Source organism: Cardiocondyla obscurior, linkage group LG02, assembly GCF_019399895.1.
Source record: "Cardiocondyla obscurior isolate alpha-2009 linkage group LG02, Cobs3.1, whole genome shotgun sequence".
In the NCBI taxonomy this organism is placed as follows: Eukaryota; Metazoa; Arthropoda; class Insecta; order Hymenoptera; family Formicidae; genus Cardiocondyla; species Cardiocondyla obscurior.
Genome location: NC_091865.1, coordinates 11,621,653 through 11,640,611, shown reverse-complemented (window position 1 = coordinate 11,640,611; position 18,959 = coordinate 11,621,653). Strand labels below are relative to the sequence as shown.

Sequence of the window (18,959 nt, the reverse complement as noted above, 5' to 3'; positions counted from 1 at the left end):
TGCATATTATTAGTATAAATAACATTTATTTCCACGACTCGTTCCGATAAATGAAAATAACATTTTTACGCTAATTCAAAACTATATATTATTTAATATTTACATGCATTCGCAAGCAACGGCGCGCGTAAAGTATGGACGGTACATTTCCTAATTGACGCGGCTTATTTGTCTTTCAACGATTACACGAGTGGTAAATTTATGCCGCGAGCATTTCAAGTAAGTGAGCTACAACGCAATAAATCACCAAACCTCGCAAGGGGTCAATATTTTTCCTTTCTCCTCTCTTTTGCAGGATATTAATCTTCACGCAGTATACCACTTTTCTCGTCACGTACAAGTACTCGTTGCGACGAACGCACGGATTCCGTGTACTGTTCCTGGGTCACGGCAAGTATAATAAATATGCTTCTTCCTCATCTTCAAATAGTCGAAGAGAAAGAGAGAGAGAAAGGGAGAAAGGGGGACGTACGAGGCAGGCGAGAAAAATCGAGCAGTCTGAATGACCTGAGATTGCGTGGCCAGGCAACATCAATTTCGAGGGTGATTCCCGGCGGTGTCGGAAGAGCCCCGAAAATTTCGAATGCCCGCGTAATCGAGGAGCCTTCTTAAGTCGAGTGTATAAAGGTGCTCTTACTCGAGGATACTACTACCACCACCGCCGCGATCTCTGCCTTCTTACGCCTGTCCTCGTCTCACCCTCTGCCTTCCTTTCTTCCTCGCTTTCTTGTTTCCTCGGCGTCCCTTTTCGATCGTCGTTTTTTTTTTTTTTCCATCGTCCGCGATAATGATACCCACACGCTCTCGCTGGGTAATAATATTAATGGCTTCGTGTACCCGGAGACCATCGGAGGCTCGGCAAAAGGAACATCGCGGAGGATCCCTTACGCGAAGAAGCTCGCTCGTGTAAGAAGCGGCCACGAAGCGCTTCACTAGGTATTATACGGAAAGCCTGGTTTCGCGCGAATTAACTAATACATTCACCTCCCATTCATTCATTCATAAAATATTCGTGGCATTTTTTTTTTTTTTTTTTAATAAAATTATTGCAAATTAATAATTAGACACGGGCAATCAAAAGATTCCTGTGATACGATCATTCCAGTTGTCTAACGATCATTTATCGTATATAAATTTTTGTAAAACCGTAAGGAAAACGATTTCGTTTAAAAAGTTTAACTTCGTAGTGAGGAGCAAGATATTTTTAAATATCGTAAACCATGAACCAGAAAAAGAAGAAAAGCCGTAAAAATTTATATTCCTGATGTAATAAGTATTAAAAAAAAATTTGAGTTTAATACATAAAGTTTTAACGATACATTTTTATTTCCAATTACACGACTTTGTATTCAATAAAATATAAATGAAATTATTTGAGAGATAGTAATATTATAAGTTAAATATATATATTTTTTGCTTTTTTTAATTTCAATATCATATTTACTTTTTTCCTTTTTACTGGTATTTATTTTTTATTTAAATAATTTAATACATATTAATATTCAGTTTTTAACTATCCTTGATAATTGTTTGTCCGATGCAAGATTTGATTTTGTCGGTTACTGAAAGAATATCCCGCCTAAGTACGGCTTTACCGCGAAACAATCGTTAAATGTTATACTTTCTGCGAATCAGTACTTCACGAGCTACGTCATTAAAGTGCCGTTTACTGGTAGAAAATCGCGAAACGCCTACGATGTCGTTGAGCCACCTTGTTTTCGCCAGCCTTTCCGGTCCTTTACGCTTCGCAAATTTCGAAAGTAACGTTTATATGCCAAAGAGATTTTGCAATACACATCATAAACATTGCGCAATAAAGCGGCGAATAAATTTAGCAATAATAATTACACTTTATAGGAAAAATTATTTTTTAATACGATTTTATATCGTTGCAATAAAAACTTAAGTTACGGCGCTACTTCAACAGGAAAGATAATTTATCATAAACGTTAATAAAAAGAGAAAGAACAGCGTGCGGTAAATATTACGACAAACAGAAATAAGTGAACATATTTAAACTTTACTTACAAGTATAAAAAGAAACGTCCTGTTAAAAATTAATAGACACGTTAATTTATCGTTGTGTAAGTTATCATAGATATCACATTATTCAGCAGAATCTAAAAATTCTTTTAACATAATTAAATAAAAGGATATTTTTATTCTCTTATTTCTTTTCTCTAACAACATACAATACGTAAATTTCTTCAGAAATTTGCTTGTAGTGGCATAAATTCTTGAAAGATATTTTACAAATATTTGCAAAGGTGTTTAAGAATTCCGAAAAAAAAAAAAAACTATATTTTTCAACACATTTAGATAGTTTACACAATAATTATGCATTCGATGAGACAGCTATGCCAAGAGATTTTTTTGCGTACGGTATTTTAGCACGATTAGAATTGATTTTCTATGGTAATGCCACAAAAAATGCTTCTATCATTAACTAAACGAGTCGTGGTGCGTCGTCGACCAAGTGTCGCCGAAGAATCGATAATTAGATTAGCTCTTCACAAAACATGCGAGGTTTCTCAGACTCCGAAGCTTTGTTCCCCTAGCTCTTATTGCTAACGCGACTTAAATTCTTGCTGCAATAATTTCTTTGCTTTTTTTAAAAACCATAGATTAATTTAAATAAGCAGCAATAAAAAGAAATAAAAAAAAAAATGTTTAACCAAAAAAATAAAATATTTAAAAGTTCCACGTGTTATCAATTTGCATTATCATATTTCAATATTTCGATTATGTGCACAATAAAATAGAAATACGTCAAATTAATTTTTTTTTGCATAAAATTCAATTAAAAAAAAAAAAGAATTTTTTTAATGAAATCATTAAAAAAAAAGTGCGATTATGTCGCACAGTTTCACACAATAATAATTACGGGAAAATATTGATAAAACGACGCGATTGGATTTGAATTTGCTTTTCTTTTTTCTCGTAACGTTCGAGTGACAAAACCTGTATATTTTATCCAAGGCATTAAACTTGTCAGTTAGTTACGTAGTAGACTGCAGCTGCTGTTTATGTTATATGTATACGATCAAGCGTACAATACGTACGATTCGAATGCAGAAATCCGTGGGTACTATTCGTTTGTGCCGTGCATTTAGTTCGAGCAATATGAGAGGATTAAAATTATGCGACCGGGACACGATAAATCTGCCAATGTCAGGAAGTTGATATCGGAATCGTATAAATCACAAGACGAGTATCTTAATCGAATTAAGAAGTCTCGCGTATAAAATATTGTCATAGATAGTACGTTATTCGTCGTTTAATTACGATATCGTTTAAACCATTCATGCGTAAAATCAGCGGAAATCGGCTGCAAGAAATAGCTTATGCCCGCGGATAATCATATTGTTATATAATTCAACTTTTTGCGAGAAATTTTGTAACGGGAATAGATTCTGCTGCCCAATGCGGCTTTTAGAAACGATTGTAAAAATTCCTTCTCGCGTTTAAATTACTTTTTAATTTTCAATGTATATGAAGAATCTTTCATCAAATGCATTTTGTTTGTTCGTCAACAGGAGAGAATTCAACAATAAGACTGTTACCGTGTATTTAAAATAATAATGAGAATTCGACAGTATTTTTTGTGCTCTAAATATTCGTGCCGTTACTTACTTGGGCCGAGTTTTCACTCGAGTCCTCGATCTCAACACCGATTCGAAACGGAACGAGAGTCTCGGCTGCGACGAAGGAGACGGGCGAGGTACGGATGGATGTGTTTCACTACAATGGCGGTCGTTGGAACCCGCTGAAGGAGATCGTGAGAGTGAAGCGGGACGGCAACGTCGGTCACACGGCGATCTTTCATGCCGGACACTCCGTGCACTCTGTCCGTGACGTCACCTTAACTTTACTTTTCCGAAGCACGGTCGAAGCCTTCGCGTAAAATAAAATACTAGTTGTGACATTTAACCATGTCTCTTAAATAAGATAATGAGATGCATTTGACTCGCGAGAAATTATTGCACATCTACGACATCTAGTTGCCGGCCACGTGGCTGACGCGGACCCATACCGGTCCGGCGCAGTAGGAAACTGATTTGACTCTCGAGAAAATCACTGCGCATTCGCTGCACGCAGGCTCTCGGTCGGCTGACTGAGACGAAGTGGTACGGAGTGGTACGGTCTGGTACGAAAAAGTCGGGCGCGCTCGGTCTCGCTCGGGCTCGTTCGGGGGGACTTGGCGAGTGGCTGCATATGCTCGTAGTCAGAATGATTCTAACGCTCGAAGAAGGAACATGATTTCTAGAAGAATCGAATGCGTCTTCGTCACCATAGCCAGTACAGTCTCGCGAGAGGTATCAAATATACGACAAAGCCATGGAGAGTCGGGTGCTCTCGGTCGTGCGTCATCATAGCCAGTACAGTCCCGCGAGAGGTATCAAATAATCGGGAGAAAATCAGTGAAATTTAGAAACGCAAGAATCGCCGAAGGTCGCGCGATAGATGTGTACATGTGTATTATAACACAGCGATAAAGCCATGGAGAGACGGGCGCTCTCGATCGTGCTCGGGCACTCTCGGTGGTCGGCATCCAGAGCAGCCGGTAACTGAGTACGTGCCTCGCGCCGCACAAGGACGAGTCACCAACACGAGACCAAAACAAATGTGTTATCGCTGCCGCAGTCAATACGTCGGGTAGATCAAGGACTTTCTCGAAGGCCGCGGAGCATTATTTTAATACTCGGAGAAAGATTTACAAAGGTGAGTAACGCGAGTGTCGCCCAGCGCCGTACAGGCTTTAATTGATATTGTATTTAATAACTATTTTATGTATTTACAGTTGTGGCTCTCGTGCTGTTCAATGTATGGAAGGAAGGCCCGCTGTTCCGAAACGATATCTTGAGAGGAAGAAGAGGACGAGATCCAAGAAGAGGAGGAGAAAGAAGAGGACGAGGCTTAAAAGTAAGAGTTTGTGACGACAGAATTACCGCATTTAAAATAATGTTTCGAGTATGCATTTCATTCATGCATGCATTCTTTTACGCTTCATTGAACTTTATTTCTAAATACTGTACACAAATATTGGCCTTGGCCTTGGCCTTCGGCTATGCGAGCTGGCCGAGGCTTGCGCGATGTGTACTTTTTATTTTCATCATGCTACTACTCTCACTACCACATCTTTATCAGTACGCTGCACTGAGTAGATTATATGCAATACGGAAAAGTAATTCTATTTGATAAATAACGATATCGCGGCCGCGAATTAACTTTTGTGTTAAATGATTTTTACACAGATAATATTTATTCAGTGTTCCATTAAGAATAGCTTTTAACCAAAATTCTGTTTTGTTTCAGGTGGAAGTCCGAAGGAAACTGGAATATCTAGTGTGTGGAAGGCCATCCTTGGACCACCCAGCCCTACGTCTCAACACCCTGAGAGGAGGAGCAGGCCTCGGAAAGGCATCTTGCTCCGTCGGAGCAACCTTAGGGTAAAGATCTCTTTTTTAGTCACAGATAACTTTATTGTATAATATTTAATAGAAAAAGTAAATAGATTTTATCACGTAAGTTTTGTTTTAACAGTGAAAATTATTTATTCTAATATCTACAATTTAATTCTTTTTTGTGTTACAGATCATCATTTTCTGGAAGTGTTCGCCGCCGACAGAAATGAATAAACGAATCGCCGGCGATTCGTCGGTCGTGTCGCGATTATCGTTAAAGTATCGGGCGTTTGTTGAATGATCTTTAAAACCGGGAGTGTCGAATACTATCGCGCGAATGTAGTTTATCCGTATACGGTTTCGCGAGTGTCTTGGTCTGACAGGAAGGAAGACCTCTATATCTTAGACTGACTGAGAGGAGGAGGAGGCCCAGGAGGGGCTCCTGCACCAGCGGAGCAACCTCGTGGTAAGAATCATTTTTTATTTGCCTAAAGTTATCATTTTTGTGTTACCAAGATCGTTTTAATAATATAAATTAATATTTTGTAAAAGAAAACATTTTTAATTGTAGAAAAATTTAACTTCTTAGAAATCTTATTCAAATAATTTGACTTTAATTACAAAATTCATTAAAAGCGCGTTTTCTTTAACGTATTAAGCATTTTGATCTCTCTGTAATATAATTTATATTTTTTTTGTTGCAGGATTATGTTGCTGTAACAACAACTCCGCTGTTCTTCATACCGACAAGGTAAGTCGCATGATTTTTTTACAACGTATGGCATCAAGGAAATTATTAAAAAACAATTATTACTACTAAACAATAAAAAGAATTAAAATGAACAAAACAATATTTAAGCTAACATTAACTCTCGCGGCACGAAATTAAGGGAGGGAAGAAATTAGCACCGCGGAAAAGCAGCAAGTTAAACATCTTTACATTTCCTTTTAAAAATAGAATTATAAAAAAAAATTAAAATTAACAAAATAATAAAATTCGGCTCACATTTACGGCTCGTATAATGAAACAACAGAACCATGGTTTATTTAACCAGCATGGTTAAATAAAATAATCTATTAAAATTCACCAGCATATTTAAAATATATTTTTCATCTTTTTTTTTTTCTTTAATAATGCAAAAGTCTTTTTTAATTTTCCACAAACAACTATAATATTTTTTTCTAAGTCCATATTTTACTTCGTTATTTCGCATCATTTTATTAAAGTGCCCTACCTTATGCACGCGTTGTCGAATCAATTTGCCAAATGGATAGAAAAGAGGGTAAGAGTGCAAAAAAGCAAACTTGCGAGAATCAAAAGAGATAAGCGTTGAGAGAGGTAAAATGAATAATAAGGGCAAAATTGACCATGTAATGTGTACGAGAAAGAGATGGGCAATGCGAGGCTGATAGAAAAACAGAGGGAACCCATGGCCGCACCCTGATTTCACGCGTGTGATGAATCGTGTAGACGAAAATGAAACGGTGAATTCTGACTCTTAATCTAAGCACGCAAGTGCGTGAAATCGTTCGACGACATGCTTTAAACTAATTTATAGGTCTATTTCGTGCGCGGATTCTTTCGGCAGTAGATCATTAACTAACAGATATTGATAACTGTCTAATATCGCTTTTTCAATTACCCGTAAACTGGTATGGCATTTTTATGACTACAATAGTTTGAAATTTATATTTCCCATATTTTATACACTAATAAATTAATTTACAGTTCTCTAATTTAATATAATAAATGCAATAAAAAAAAAAAAAAGTGAACAAAGTTGGTCATTTCGTAATTATTACGACATAGCAAAAACAATTTGTCTTTCAATTGTTTCTCGCTTATTGTCCTGTGTCAGGTTTCACCGTTTCATGACGGAAAAATGTCGAGGCGTCTTCCTTCCTATCTCCTTCATATCATAAATCACGTCCAGTTTAGGATCGTATATCGCAAAATCATTGCGGGAGAGTTTCCGTATCAATTTCTCGGCGACCCACGGTTTCTCTTGCCTAAGTTACTGCCACGTATAAACGACACACCACTGTCACAAGCTGCTCGATAATCCCGACAATAAACTCAGCTCGTCCCTCTTACAAGAATACGATGAGTTTATTTCGAACCCGTTAAGCCCGTTTACCCGAACGAGAATCGTCCTCGTTTATGCCGTCGCGGTATATGAAAATTGTACGTCAGGCCGATTCGCGTTCCACCTTGACGATCCGGAAATACGATCGCCCGCGGATTGCACAATAGCGCGGGATATGCATATCTGTAAAAGATAGAGCGAGTATTTATGCTCGTCGTAATAAACGGTCAGCTTGACATTCTTTTCCCTCGCGTATCGCGCCCGCGGATCGAATCGATGCGAGGCTCGCGCATACGTCACGTCTTCTACTGTGCTCGAAGAGCGTCTCCGAGAAGAAAATGAACCGGGGGGATGTTGCACGTATAACTGTTACGTACGTATGCGATTATATTAGCTCCACACGCCCCCGAGTGTCTGTCGGGTGGTCCCCGAGATAGACGCGTAAAGCGAAATGTCAAAGCTCTCGATCTTTCACGAACAATCGATCATTTCTGGTTGCATCATCAGCTGTACGGGGTGATCGTACGCGATGCATCGCCGAGATGAACCCCGCTCGCGCACGCAGAGACTGAGAATACAGATAATTTCCCTCCCACCTTCTTAAGTTACGTTCGTTACGCCGTAACCTGATTAATGATAATACGAGGCTAAGAGGGAATCATTTTTCTTGCTCCTCGTGTTGGCCGATCGGAGATCAAAGGATGCGTAACGGGGATATAATTTCGGCGGCGGCTACGTCGGGTAGCAACAGCTGCCATAAAGATTTTGTACCGCGATAAGCACTTATTTATTTCGACCTCGTCTCCTGTCATTAATATCGTTAATTGTTATTTAAGACCGAAATCTCGCCGCGTCTCATTTGATATTATTCTCGACGCGGGTTTGCGGCGCAATTGTCGAAACGCGAATGGAGCTCAAGAAACGCTTATCCAATTTGTTTAAATTTCAATACTGCCGAAAGTTCTTATCTCTCGTTCAATTTCTTAAACATATTTCTTACATTATCCACAATTAGACGATGTTAATTTATGTAAATTGAATTAAATGCTAATTAAAATAAAGATTTTGTTCGGAAGTACGCGTTACGGGAATTATCTTTAAATGGATATCTCTCGTTAGCATCAGTTTCATTGCCACTATCTGTACTCGATAGGCGTACTACTTTGCATTAGCTCAGCATAATTATATCCATAATTAGGTGTAATTAGCCGTAGATATAATTCGACTTATGGGTTTTCTATTTTAGTTGACTACGCAAAAATTAAGATACATTTTAATACGACAAGCTCGAGGCTTTGCACTGTAGTGTAAATTAATTATGGACATTGACTTAATAATTAGCGATGATCGACAATCTTGAACCTTTATCTTTCTGTACAGTTTAATAACGTGATAATTTTGACAAAAAGTATAGCTTTCGCTTTGCTTTAACGCGATCTAAGTAATATTGAAGCTGTGACAAATTATGCTTGCAATATATTTGTATTTAATATTCAGATATTTTTTGAAAAATTCAAATTAATATGTAGCTTATTAATTCAAAATTACCGATAAGTGCAACAAAAGGCTAATTTTTATTATTAATTTAAAATGCAAACGAGTTCAACGGTTTTTTTTTTTTTTAGAAATCACTCACGATAAATAATATATTCATAAAATCGTAGTTTCCAGTTTTGCTCGCGCGATAGATTCAAGTACAAAAGAAAAAGAGACGCGTGTCAAAGTTGTGACACTAAAAATATTCGAACCGGATGGAGTGAAGGTTGATATATACCTGGGGCATTTATCCAGCGATAATAACGTGGACCATGCTAATGTCAAAGCTGATTTGAGGCATGGCCGTAGTCAGATTGCTATACTTTATAGCATATCGCTCGGTTGAACAAGAATTATCGTTGCAGGCGCGTTACTTTCGTTAGGATTTGATCTCTATGATCGCCTTCTAACATAAGTTAATTTAAAAGTAATATTTCAATTGTTATCACTTATCGCGTAATAGAGCCTCTTCTATAAATTTAAAAAAATCCAAACATTTTTGAAACGTAAGTCAAAGGATACTTATAAATGAAAATTGAAAATATAATTGTCGAAACTCCGCGAATATGTTATGATAAATTATTCAGTGTATAGCTCAAAATATTATAAACCAATACATTAGATAATTAATACCTAAAGCTATATTTTAATATTTATACGCAGTTGCGATAAACTGTCGGTGTAAAATTCAGGTTTTGATCTAGAACGTAAAATAACGTTGCTATTCGGTGCGGTGACACATTCTGAAAATTATTCCAACGGGCGGTGCAAAGGTTGTGGTATCCCTGGGGCATTTATTTAACGATATTGCCACGGTCCGAGCTAATGTCAAAGTCGATGCCGTGCCCAGGTCTACTTGGAACGTCGTGCGGCACGTATTATGCTGCCTAGCCGAACGTGAATTACCGTTGCACGCGAGAATTATCGCTTCCCTGGCTTTTAACGAGAGAAATTTACACAATCATTATTGTCCTTCAGGAAGGAATGACAAATTCGCGCGATAATTTAGCAGTATTGTAACCGTAATGTACGTTCTGAAATTTATCGCTATTAGTTACAAGTCTCAATATTTCAAAGAGCCGCGAATATTGATAAAACTGGAAGTAAAAACGCTTTCTTATCACTTAAATGTGCATATACAATAAATATACATCTAAATGTATCATTTTTTTTTATGTTTCTTTTCTTTTTTCTTTTTTTTTTTTTTTTTTTTTTTTGACGATCAGAATATTTATTTAATAACAAGTTTATTATCTCAAAGTCTTGACATCTTAAAGCCAATTATGTTGGACAGTAAAAATAACTGTACAAGTTATAATGCACCGTTTGATCAGAGTCGGGTTACTATCGAGCACGTAAAACCCCCGCGAGCATTATCGTCTCCTTACCGCGTGGCCTTGATTATGGACGCGTTCTGTGGTTAAAACGTCGCAACACACTTCGTGCGCCTAATAGACATCCTATTAGCCGTAGGTACATTCGAGCCGGGAATTTTTCTAAGACGGGGCAAGCCTCTAATGCGATTCCGCTCTAATAGAATAATTCCCCAGCGCATTAGTCAGACCGCGGCTCTAATCGTGATTGCAGAATTTATACCGGGGTATACGTATCGAGGCACGTATTAGACGGGACGAGAGAAGGAGAAAGAGATCGAATGGGAGAGCAGAGAGCGTGTGGAGAGCGGTATACGATAATAATTGAATTAAGTGAATGTCGCTTAATGATACTCATTACATTACCAAGCCGATTACTAAAGCGATCGTGATCACAGAGAGCGTATTACGGAATGCCATGGTGGCAGATCTCGGGTAATAAAGTTTCGTGGCGTTAACATCGGTTTTATCTCAATGTATCGCACGTATCATCAGCTATGCGGAGATTATACGCGGTCTAAACTTGCGAGAGATAATTCACTCGTTTAGTAATAAGCACGCGGCGAATAGCTTTAGCTGACGGAATCGGCAGCCGATCCACATCAAAGAGATCTATAATAAGTGCCACTAATCATAAGGAGAGCAATGTGCAGTACAACGAAAAATAAAAATTAAAAGGGGTCGATGTACGTCTTGCACCTGATATTTTGTATTAGTTTTTTCCTGTAATACGGTAGACTCAAATTGTTCCAACGTTCTTTTCTTCGATTTTTCTGTCTTCCTCCCTCCTGTCCCCCTTTAATCCGAAGCGCTATCTATCCGCTATTAAGAGGGAGATACCGCGGGGATATCTCTTCGTAAACGGCGCGTGAGGGATGGGATTTACGGTGCGTACAAGCGCTCAGCGGAAGCGCGAAGCAACAGCGAAATACTCGATTGCGCTTGGAATCCACGACGTCGCCCGCCGTAACCTACGCAAACGAGAGGCCGGGAGTAAGAGCGAAAGGTCGGGAGCTGGAAAAAGGGAAGGGCCGAGGTAAAGCGGTAGATCGAGAAAGAAAAGGAACGTAGAACGGGGAAAGTGATCATTTCTTCTTCGTTGGGAAAAGAGAAGGGCGCGCACCCGGCAGGAAACGGACGCACGAATTAATAATGGCTACTTGTATCTCCTTCCTCGCCTCGATTCTTCTCCCTCGACAGCAACCGTTTTGCGCGGCCCGCACGAGAGGCAGAGTACGGAGCCGGGCGTATGTAGTTTTCTGCATCGCCCCGCAGCGCGGCCGCTTAATGGCCGCGGTAATGCAACGTGATTGCCCGTTTCACGGAGCATTACGTGGAAAAACACACGTTGCGACGGGCGAGACTCACGCAAATGACACACGTATGTGCACGAGTTAAACTACGGCCGCGGAGACCCGAAGTAGCCCCGCACGTCTAACGTGGGATCTCGGAACAAAAAGAAAAGAAAAAAGAATGGAAACAAACGTATAGGTGGGACGTCGGGAATGAGTAGAACGGCCAAGAATTAGATCTCGTTTGAAATGTACGACGTGGAAGATAGGATTATACACTTAGAATATCGCTGCGAAGAAATCACGTTTTGAAAATTCATTAATACTCTTTTTCTAAAAAAAAAAAATTACATTTAAAAGCGCACGTATCAGTATTAAAGTAACTTAATCGTAACTACATTCTAATAGTTGTTTTTTTTACTACCGAAACCAATCGGCAATATCGAATTAACTCTGACGAACAAAACTGTAAACCGAAGTTATCGAAAAAAGAAAAAAAAGAAAAATGTTATCGCGGGATACAAATTCTTCGCGAATTTCTCTTCCGCGAGTCCGTGTCTCGAAAGGATCAAAAAGGAGAAAAGGCAGAGCAACATGACGTAGTGCCGAGAAAATTACGGTAATCACGTGGTGGATGTGCGAGATACCTGAAAGAACGTAGTCGTGCGAGAGAAGGAAATATTCCTGGTCGTGGAAGAAGAAGAAGAGACCGCGAAAGAAAAAATGAAAGGAGAAAGATAGGGAGAGAAAAAGAGAAAGAGAAAGAGAGACAGAAAGAGAGGAGAGAGAGAGAGAGAAACAGAGAGAAGGAGCGAGAAAATGAAAGGGAAAGAAACTTTCAGAAAGCATGCCGACATCGAGTGAGGAGAAAAGTTCGGCCTTGAGGCGAACAACCGGTAAGATGGTGGATGAAAGAGACACAAGAAGGATATCATATAAGTGAGCGAGAGAGGGCGGAAGAGGAGGCAGAAATCATAGGGATTAGCGTGTCGCTGCCATACGAACGGGTAATCCCGCACTAATAGCGAACATTTCCTTTGCCGTAAACGTTGTCGTGATATCGTAAACGTAAACAGAGCAGTGGCAGCCAGTCGTAACTCTTCCGCTCGCTCGTTAGGCGATGGCATGCCTTGCCCGAGGCGTTCTGCGCATTTAAATGCTGTTAATGACGTTTTCGTACCAGAAGGCACCAACGGTTCTACTATGTTTCATTGCTATAGTCGTTAGTGAATCGACCATTCGTTCGTTGTTCCGGCATTGGAATTGTTTGATGTTATGTATCAACGTTGCAACTTTTTTTTTTTTTTAATTAATTTACACAAAAGCTTTATGAACGGTTTATCAATCATTACGTTACCGCAGGCACATACTACTTCCCCCCGTCCCTCCCCGCTAATCGGCATTAATTTATAAAATAAATATATAAAGGGTGGATTACTAAAAAAGTAATTATTTTGAAATTAAGAACAGAAATTGTATGGAGTTTTATGTTACATCTGTACATAAGAAATAGTTTTATCTAAGCATAGGAAAAATAGTACGTTTTTCGTGAATACATTTACTTGAAAGTATACTTTAAAGGAAGTATATTAATAATAATATTTTTTAATTTCAAATAACGATCATAAAAATGAAATAATTAGATCTTTTACTTGATTTACGTTAGTATTAATGTTCAATATTAATGATTGCCCCTAATATAGTGGACGTAACTTCTTAAATTTCTCTATAACGATAACGAACAATCTTGTGTCGTTTGACATACACGTGCACAGAGTTAAAATTATGTCATAGAGATACCTCGATACGCAAGGCGATCGATGTAATTGAAATAATTGACCACGGTCTACATTCGCGCGTACCGTACACACGTGCAAACGCGGCGTGCCTTCGGCATTTATATCATTAACTCAAAAATTTACTCGCCTTGAAGCAATCGCATACGCGTTGTACAATTCAAGACCGTATTGCGAAAATATGAAATATCGTAATTATTTCGAAAAACAAAAACTCTAGCTAGTATTTATTTGTTAATTAAATCTTTAAGTGCACGAAAAATGTTGATATATTTTTTTTTTCTCGTGGCACGGTCTGCCGGTCACAATATTTCCGCGTTACTCTCGCTGGTAAGCTAACATATTTTATAATAATTCGAAATGATCCTATTTGATTGTAGACAGTGATGAATGGGGGAAAATACACGTCTTGTATTTCGCGTATGCATGTGCATAAAAAAGATGAAGTGTACAGAGAGTGAGAGATACGTATGAGAAAACTTGCGAGATATTAAAGTTGGCAAAGTTGCTAGCCAACGTATCTCCAGCATTTACTTACTAAGCCAGCCCTTCTACACTTTCCGTACGTACCTTTACCTTACCCTTCTACCGTTCCTGACTCTTACCCTGTTTGCACCGTTCATCTCACATCTGGCAGGATATTGCGATAAAAGAATTACCTGGTTCTCGCTGCGTGAGAACGAACCTCTCTCTCTCTCTCTTTCTCTCACTCTCTCTTTATATTCTATACTATACTATACGTGAAAGAAAACTCCAGATATTAAACTGAAAGTCTCGTCGTGGCAGTTGCACAGGCTTCTCGTTTCGCTTACGACGTTTTCAAGACCGGTACGTTTTCCGTCGCACCCGCCTCCCCTGTCGTCTCCTCCCCCCTCAATTTATCGTACGTATCAGATAGTATAATAATTATTACAGTCCGTCTCTGTCTAACAAGTCAGATGAAGAATTCTATGCAATCGGTATATGGCTATTAATGAGATTTTAAGTTTCGAAACATTTACATATATGATCTCATCAATCCTGGTTGAAGAGATTTTGAAGGATGCAAAATTAACAGCTTGCAATCATTTTACCACTATGCAACACCTGCATACCATCGATCAAAATGTTCATCTTCTGCACCGTGCTACCGATCCGCGCTCGCGCAGGTGTCCGTCTTGAAAACGACGTGTTAGGGATCATAAACGGCGAACGGAATATCAGTAGCGGCGCCGAATGTGACGCCGGGAGTACGATTAGCATCTCGGCGATATGGAAGAGGAGAAAAACGGAACTTAACGCGCGGACGTCGCGGTAGAAAGAAAACGAGCCGGAGGCAAAGATGAGTGGGATGAAGGGTTAGAGGCAAGATCTGCCGCTCCGTAGGACTATAAAAGGCTTAATCCCGGCGGCGAAGAGTTATACGCGTTGAGAAGGGATGCAGATAGAATTGCGGTGGTTTATAGACGCCGTGCCCTTGGGTATATTGCAATGCGGTTAGCGTCCACATCCTCTTCGTTCTCCTCCATTCTGTACCGTTGCATCTCTCGTTGGCCCTCTCTTCTCTGTCTAGTCTGCCTCTCCTTCCTTTTCTTCCTCGTCTTCTCCTTCGTGGGGTGCGCCGACAATGTGACATGCAATATGGTAATCACCGTGGAACGCGCTCCGGGCCCTACGTGGATGCTGGACGTCGTGGCGCAACCTCTGAATAGACTTCCCGGGATCTACGGGAAAGGAAGTACGACGGGGCAACGACACACGTCCCTCACACCCCCGGTCCGTACGGTTCCCCACGTCCAAACGTACTCGTGACGCGCACGACTTATGAATCATCGTGACATTTTTTAAAAATCCGGTGAATCGCCTCGCCAAGCTCGCGATAGTCGGTGCAGAAAAACGACAGGCCCATTCGATTCAGATTTGCCGATAAAACATCATCATTATTGAGAAATGAGTTACGGTAACTGATATATTTACGCGTTTCGCTTTTCCACAGATAGTAGAAAGTGCAAATGATTATCAGACGTCTAAGTACGATCGGAGGACATATCATTTCTTGTTTCAAACGCATTATATTTCACGGCCACGCGCATAACTTTTGCGCGTAAAACGTTAATTAATTTGTTTTTTACTACAATTTTTATAATAATTTTTAACGGTATAACGTTAGCGATTTATTTTACATAAGTTATTCGGTTTTTTTTGTCTCTATACTTTTAATTGTAAAAAGAAAACTATGTTAAACTATGCTTGTAACACATCGTTAAAAGTACGTCTGGTCATGTATAAACATGAAGTTAAAGTTAAAGATGCGCATATTAGTCTAATGCTAAGTATCTATTTAAAAAAAAAATTGAGTATAGGAAAAGACTACGCATGTTCTCGTCATCATCTTCTGACAGATTTCTCATGTACATTCTCAATGCATACAAGGTGCATAGATTATAATACATTTTCCACATCGACGTACTACTAGTCCATACCATCGACGATGTTCGTTCTACAATCGGCGTTGAAAAAGTAAAACTATCAAAGACATTTAAAATAATAAAACATAAATTTAATCCGTAAAAAAAAATAAATATTAAAATAAGATTTATTTTACATAATTATATATATATCCGGTAAAGCTATTTCACGCGAAATATGGGAATATGAATATAGAGAGGGCATAATATTCACAAGCTTATTACACGAACAACTTTTTACACGATTTGAAAGTTTATAAGAAGTCTTATATAATTTTGCATGAAAATTTTCGTTATGTCCCGCACGTGTGAATTTAAATAATGATCCTGTGAAAATTCAATTTCGCTTGGTTGTAGACGAGTAGCAAAAGAACAGTGCAGACTCTGTGTCAATTTGCCGCGTGTTTAAGCGGTATCTAAATAATAATAAGGCGATGCGCACGAACGTGCAATGACGCCGCGTCAAGTCGCCGCACATATATGTATGTACATACATTGCTTCATTACCATCCTGGATACTGCTTGGACACGCGTCAAATTGACACAACTCCTATGACGCAGTCTTTTACCGCTGCAGTCGGCTTTAGGTTATACCTTTTCACTCTCGCAGTATCCATATAAAATTAATATAATTCATTTGAGGAATTAAATACTTTCTAAGTTTAAAAATTTCGAATATTTGCAGTGTTTGCAATCACATTATACATAGATACGCAACGCGAGTTAGTTAAAGGAAAATTGGTTATCGATAAAAGTCAAATGATTTATGATCGTATCATAAATTATTTATAAATAAAAATTTTAGTCACGTTCGGAATTACGCAGGTTACTTTTCTGATTGTTATTTTTACGTAACGAGCTGCAATTATTTATTTCGCATGAGTTGACATAGTCGTGGATAATATACATATGTATGTGTAACGACGCCAGATTTTAGATAAAACGTTAATTGCACCCTTCGCCTTGAAAGCATGCGCGATGAAATTAATGTATTACTGCAGTCAAGGACGCGATCATTAATCTGATTTAGGTATAACAAGAAAAAAAATAAGATGTAAGGTTTCAATCACGCACGTTCTCCATTTGTTCTCGTATGAATAGGTAACATACATGGCGAATGAATCATCGGCGCTTTTCCGTGCTGTTTAATTCTTTCATTGCAATTATAACGGTACAAACGTTACTCTAAATTTAGAAAATTTTTTTTTATTCTTAGTTCGCAAATTTATAGGTTGGATAACTCGGTTGCGTCAAGTTTTCGAGATCTTCATGCTTCCGGAAATTATTATTGCCGACAACAAGACAACTCCTGAATAGATGTAGCAAATAAGCACGCAACCAGCTAACAATGTACGAATTGACGTCCTTAACTTCTTTTTTTTTTTTTTTTTTTTGTACATTAGTTTAATACACGTGGCGCAATATAAATAATGGAAATTATTCTCGTCAATGTTCAGAAATAAAAAGAAAGAAATTTTATATGAAAAATCGACGTTATATCATAATTTTTTTAATGCTATAGAACGCATAGTACATATGTTACAGCTTTTAGGTTTCTAAATTAAGCTATATTATTATTTCAGTATAAGCTACTATCTTTCTAAAGCACATATCGCCGTTGCAACTTAATAATAAACACATAAGAGTAAATTATATCATTCCATCTAACGTGTCTTTCAGAAATTTACGCGCTTAGTATTTTACGATTATTTTACACTTAGAACCATTGCGCCGCGAATAATTTCCACAATGTTATTGCATCATAAAAGACGCCACGGATTTGCTTTCGTCTCGTCTCGTGTCGTGCCGCGCCAACGGCATTTAGATCGAAAGTCTATCGAGTGATCTCGTACCAAAAGATTAATTTACCCATTACCAATGAATAATAACCGTTATTAACTATGCACGATGCACTTGCTTACGCTCAACAAATAGCCGTTAATAATAATAATAGTGGTAGCAGCACATCCCGTCGTGCGATCTCTCGCAAAAGTATTTGCAAAACCTGTTTACTTGGAGGAAAACTTTCCTTTCGTTGAGATGTCGCTGATAAACAATTCAACGGCTGACTTTTAATTCGCGTTGAAGAAGAAATGGCCGGGAGATTAATCAAATAGATGTTACATTACATAAATAATATATCGAAGTCTACTCTGTCTAGAGGTGAAACTCAATGCAGATAACGTCGAGAGTAATAGCTGGTTGCAAACTCGTGATTCGTTATCTGCTACACAGTTACATAATACGTGCTGGCCAAATAAAATATTATCAGAAGTCGATTCCTATGATTACGCGCATTACATGCAGCTTGCACAAGTCTTAAAGAAGAAAAAAAAAAAATTAAAATAAAATCTAAGAAATGAATGAGCTACGTATAATCGTTTCGCGTTAATATGCTGTAATACGTTTGAGAGATTATGAATACTATAAGAGGAAGGAAACGTTGTGGTCGTCACGATGCAAGTAATCTTCCTCTCACGGAAATTCTTGTCGAATGATTTAATCATATCTTCCACGCGAGCGAAATTAAAAGATGGCATGAAGGCTGACATAAGAGCAATGAAAAGAGTAACGTGAAAAGAACATATATTAAACACATCGCAATATCAATCAAGAGAAAAGTCAGTGATACATGTATATAGAATAGATAGAAAAAAATTTAAGCCGAAGATCTTTTCTAAATGCACAAAAATTAAAAGCAATAGATTTTTATATTTATGTGTTCTTAGAAAACGCGTCATTATTAAAAAAAAAAAAAAAAATTCTTAATTTGATATACATATAGAAATTCTTAATTTATTCATATACAATATTTATAAAGTGTAAGTTACTAATTTTATTTAATGAATCTTTTAGAAAACTGTTCTCTTATTTTAATCATACATAATTAAATTGCTTGTAAAAGATCGTTATCGAAAGTTTCTTTCTTTTGACGTGCTGTTAAATTACACATTAGTGATTTTAAAGCGTCGTGTATGCATTAAGCATACATGCAAACTGCACATTAGCTCAAGTATCTGGAG

At 38.2% G+C, this 18,959-nt stretch overlaps 1 protein-coding gene across 1 annotated transcript in view; it reads right to left on the bottom strand.

Moving 5' to 3' along the window:
* Mesr6 (misexpression suppressor of ras 6) overlaps window positions 1-18,959 on the bottom strand; it is a 482,514-nt gene that overhangs the window by 221,681 nt on the left and 241,874 nt on the right. The gene's annotated exons all lie outside the window — the stretch shown is intronic.